The sequence below is a fragment of the Apteryx rowi genome, unplaced genomic scaffold (genome assembly GCF_003343035.1).
Source record: "Apteryx rowi isolate R43461 unplaced genomic scaffold, aptRow1 scaffold_385, whole genome shotgun sequence".
Taxonomy (NCBI): domain Eukaryota; kingdom Metazoa; phylum Chordata; class Aves; order Apterygiformes; family Apterygidae; genus Apteryx; species Apteryx rowi.
In genome coordinates, this window is record NW_020450363.1 from 683,803 (window position 1) to 689,189 (window position 5,387).

At 38.9% G+C, this 5,387-nt stretch overlaps 1 long non-coding RNA gene across 1 annotated transcript; it reads left to right on the forward strand.

The window, feature by feature from the left end:
• The first annotated feature begins 37 nt into the window (after positions 1 to 37).
• On the forward strand, positions 38 to 4,430 carry LOC112970175. The gene is made up of 4 exons (XR_003254916.1): positions 38 to 367; positions 499 to 588; positions 674 to 762; positions 4,163 to 4,430. It is a non-coding gene; the product is annotated as an uncharacterized LOC112970175 (long non-coding RNA).
• The last annotated feature ends 957 nt before the right edge of the window (positions 4,431 to 5,387 follow it).

Consider the following 5,387-nt stretch of genomic DNA (forward strand, 5'->3'; position numbering starts at 1 on the left):
CCGGCCGTTAGCTCGCCCTCTCCCGCAGCCCCGCCCCCTCGCGCCGGCCGTTAGTTCGCACTCTCCCGCAGCCCTGTCCTTTCGCGCTGGCCGTTAGTTCGCCCCTGGGTGCACGCAGCTGCTTCGGGCCGGTCTCTGCCCAAGCGGGGAGGGCGGGGAAGGGCAGGGTGGTGGAGGTTTCCTGCACCTCTCCCGGCTAGTGCGCAGTTTTTTCATTGCTTTCGCCCTGGGAGAACAAAGGAGACTTCGTAAGACTGCAGGGTGGCTTTGCTGCTGGTCGTGCGCTGTCCTCGGCTAAGCTCCGGGCCTTGAGTATTTGTATCTGTGAGACAGCCGGAGGTGCTGGCAGACCTACCTGCTGTAATCGGTAAAATCCAAGTGAGAGGTTGGACGATTATCAGTATTTTTTCCACAAAATAACTTTTGTCTGTTCACATACAGTCGTCTAGACGCTAGAACTCTGAGCCTTAGCCCCTTTCTGGTTCTGTTTCCTTCCAGCACAAAGAAAATCCTTTGAAGCAGTTTTGAAGGAGAGAAGTCCTGTATATCAGGCTGACTTTGGTGTCTCCGTGCCTCCTGCAATATGAGGTCAGTTTCTCATCCACCTTCATGCATAGGGGCAGGACCTAAAGGAGGAGATAGGAGACTCTGAACTTGCCCCTCTTACCTGCAGGAGATCCTACCACGACTCAGGATGATGGCTTTCAAGAATACCTGGAAATGTAAGACTGAAATAATCTTAGGCTGATGACATGTTTTATGGTAAGACTGGGGTACCAGTGTGGGGCTAAAAGAAGAAAGCTGCTATAAGGGAAACTGTGGGAAGCATAATTGTTTTAAAGTTGGGAAACACTGATGGGCTGAGGTAGGAAAGAGAATTCAAAGATCATTCCAAAACAAACAAAAAAAGTACAATATAATCTGAAAGGCAAAACCAAGACATTTTGGGGGATAGTTGGAGGGAGGCCTAGCTGGGAGGGAGCTAATGAAGTTCATGATGTTGGATTTTAATTTTTTTTATAAGCAGCTTTCCTTCAAGGAGCACTATTCCTTCAAGTAGAAACTATAAATTGTACTGAATGTTGGAAACAGTTCAGTGATGAATAGCATAAAAGCACTGTAACAATCATTAAGTGTGTCTTTAAATAATTTAGTCAGTGAAAAAAAATAATAACAATGGAAGTAGAATGTTCTCTGAATAAAACCCATTATTCTACAAGTGAGATGGTCTCCAATTATTATGCCAGGAAGAACATTATTTTGGATTTTTTTTTTCAAAATGTTCCCCCTCAGTGCAGTGTTAAGCATGTCATTGGTAGTATAAAACCACAATGAGCAGCTTTCCTACCATGTTATCATATTTAAAATAAAATAAATACATACCTTACGTTTCTATTATCTGCCAGGTGGCACAACTGAAAACAGTTGTAAAATGCTGAATAACTTTTGGAGATGCTAAGCATCTTCTCTTTCCACTTATTCTGAGGGGAACTGCTGTCAGTGCATTCAGAAAATATTTGGTACCTTGAGCGTTGACCTGCTAAGTAATGACACAGTATAGCAGTCAAAGGATTAATGTATCCAACTCTGAAAATAAACCCTCTAGCTCAATCTATTTTTCATAGTATTATCTGCTCTACCTCAATTATGTAGCAGTGTCACTAGGAGTCCATTATCTTGGGCTAATATTCCACTCACAATCTTTTCATTCTGTTCCTTGAATAATGTGAGTTAATCAAAAGACTGAGTATTATTTCCTCAGTACTTTTTAATACTTCTGTAGAAATATATATGTATGTATTTCTGGGCACAGAAGATTCATTTTTCTTCTCAGCAATTAGGTATAAAATGTTGCAGAGAACAGAGAACAATTTTGTTTTCATTATTTGAAAGAAAGGATTTAAAATTTCTTTTTATAAAACCTTCTATAATTAAGCAATAGTTGTCCCCAAAGAAGGGTCCTGGAATGAGATAATTCACTCTGACAAGAGTTTGACACTAGGGCTTTGTAACTGTAGAGCTGTAATTCATAAGGTCATTTGCGATCTATCTAATGGATTGAGTCTAGCTTTGGGAAGCAGCAGTTCTGTTCACGTGTTTGGATCATGTTTAGCCTTGTGACAGATAGCAGTTCTTTTAAAGCTGTTTTCAAAGACTATATTTTGCACTTTAATATTTTGAGAGCTCCAAAAAAACCCATGAAAGTTCTTAAAGTTGTGCTAAACACTCATGGATGGGTCACAATTTTAGATATACAAGGAATATGATACCAGGCAGTTGCTGGCAGCCAGGAATTGGATCACTTAATGGGCATTCTGTGAATCCATACTGTGCTTGATCCCTTTTCCATATTATGCTTTTTTCCTTTTCATGCAGGGCACTAGTAAACTTCTATTCCTTATTCCTTAGAGTGCTTTCTTAGCATTACAGTATTTTTGTATTTGGATTTGTGCTAGAAGGGGGAGGCTCATAGTGCACACCAAGACAGCAATAACAATTTATGGAGAGTCATAGGCCTCTGTTAATGTGGCTTATATTGAGTCAAATAAAAGTTAATAAAATTTTCATAGGTGGTGCAAACCTGGAATATGTAACAGAAATTTTGTAAAGGATTCCTCTTATAGCAGGGGGAAAAGTGATTTGAGGACCCAGAATGCTGTTGAATAGTAGATATATGAGTATGTAGTAGGTATGTATGGGTATAGGTGTATATATATGTATAGGTATGTATATATGAATAGTAGGTGTGAGTTTATACCTCACTCATTAGGATTGTCAGGCAGAAGAAACACCTAACAGGCACCACAGATATCACTAGGGAAAGTGTTTGCTTGTGTTGTATGTGTCTGTGTAACAGATCTGTTGGTAAGCATGCATGTGACTAGGTATAAAACAAAGGGAGGCCCTCAGCAGGGAAAGAACTCCTCTTCCTGTAGGAAAGCCTCAGTTATCAATCCCTCTTAATATATATGCAGTGGTAGAGGTGAAAACTGCTCTATAAAAGAGTAGGAGGTCTGTTCTGTCTTTGAAATATGTCTTTCAGTAGGTCATATGTTTTTCTTTAAAATAGCAGAGAAGCAGGCAATTTATAGGTGGACATGACCTTTGAGGTCATTTAATCTGTATCTTCTGTGCAGGATAAAATTTGTAATAATATATTGAAATAAGCCCTTCATCTCAGTTACCTACAGCTGTTTTTTCCTGGCTCAGCTCTTGCAAAAGGAACAGTGAAAGGGTGAGCAAGATTGTTGCTAAAGTGGGAGTGCTAGGCATGAACATCCTCCAGCTGGAGTGTTGGAGCTCGTGGCAGGCCTGCATCTCACAGTTGCTTCCTAAGTTCATGTGTTCTCTGCTGTGTGTTCAGAAAACATGATAAGGTAGTTTAGAGTTTAAGATGAACAACAGAAGGGCACAGCTTTTTGTTTTGTGGTTGCGCTTAGCTTTAGCAACTGCTGAGGTATGATTGGGGCCCACAGATGCTATAGGAATACAAACAAGTAATGATAAGAAAATTTGCATTACTCTGAGATAACAGATAATACTTGCAGAGTCACTAGAAGATTATTCACTGTAATCCTGGTAGGTATTATCTTATTATCTAGTGGTAACACATACCACATGACACTCCACTGGTAAGGTAAAACAGAGCCAAAGACTAAAAGGAACAGCAGATTCTGAAGTAAAGTGAGAGTTCTGCAGCCCTGTCAAGGGAGCCTTCTGCCCTCCCCCTTTTTTCCTGTTTATCTGGAGCATATAGCGTAACTTTTTGCAACAGCTGTAGGAACAGAGAGCTAATTAGTCTCAGAAAATTAGAAAAAAGATCAGAAATGTACTAGAAATCTTGTACTGAAAACATTAATATGAAATATATCAACAACTTCCTATCCTGAGTAAAGCTGTTCCTTGCTTACTCTTCCGAGATGTTTCGGCTTCACACATCTCTCAAAGAAAATTGCAGTTTTTGTTCTCACCTTAAAAAGATTTTATTTTAAAAAGTTGAAATGCAGTTGTTGGTTATAATTACAAAAGCAGCTGGGATTGGGCGGGAAGAGAATGGCAAATGTTTTCTTTAGCTATATGTTTACCTAAAATGCTTTTTTATACTTTTCTTACTACGAAAAAATCCAAACCATTTACGGAGGTCCTCTGTTGCCCTCTACAGGGGAGTGTTGGCATTGCTTCTAGAGTAACCAGCTCTACAGCCACTGAACACTTTTTGCCAAGAAGCGAAACAGTAAATGCCTCATTGCGTTACTCTGTTCTGTTTTGGAGAAATTATCTGCATTGTCACATTATTCATTAATTAAAAAGGACTTATTACGTGGTTCTGAGCATATTGTTCATGACAGAAGACAACGTTAGTAGTACTCTCTTTATCATGGACTTTGGTAATGTATTGTCATTTTAGAATAAATGTTTTGAAGCTTTAAGACTATTTATACGTCTAATATGATTGGAGTTTCTGATCTGAAGTCAGCACGGTTGTAGTAACTGAAATTAGAAGCAAGAGGACAATATTTTAAGTTTGATTCTAAAAGCTATGTTGTAGGTGTCTGACATCTTTCTAATTTACTTTCCATTAATTCCCATTGTCTTTTGTTCACAAAGACTGCTATCCTTACAAAATGGCTTTTTTCCACTGTAATCCATAATTTTCTTCACTCACTCACGGGACTTACTTAAAAATCTGAACATATCTTTCCACCATTAGATCACATTTTTATTTCACAAGCATCTGAATTGTGGAACTACTCGTTCTGTCACAAGTGTTGGCACTCCAGAGTGCCATTACATATGTTCCTCCTTGCTTTAGATCTAAACTTGTTTCTATGAAATATGTCAGTCCTGCTCTTCTGCATTATATTTAGTTATTTAGGACGTGATGTTATAGGATTTTAAATTCAACAAAAGCACTTTGTCAAGTACCAGTATATTTTTATTCTTTTGCATCCCCAGTGCTCAAGTATTCTTAGCCCTGATCTGGTTTGTCATTTTTGCAATTTTTAGTATGCTCTTGTCTGACAAGTCCTCTTAAAGTATCTGCTGTATCAGCTCCTACACTGTCTTGAAAATTTTCTTTCTTTCCACATGACTCTGTGGCTTCTGTTTTCTTGCTGAGTGCAGTTATCTTTTTTTAGCCTCCACTTTCCTGTAGAGAAACTCAGATTTCTCAGGGACAGTGGATTGAGCTTGATAAAATTATATTTAGCTGTATCAGTAGGATTTTAATCCAGTAATCCTTCTGAGAGGAAATCCATGGCAGCAAGGAGATCTAATGCACCTATTTCACCTGCCACTTAGTTTGTGTACTCTTATAGTCAGTTTTCTCAGAACTCTTTGTGTGAGTGTTTGGTATTGTAAAGAAATAGATAACATATATGCATCCA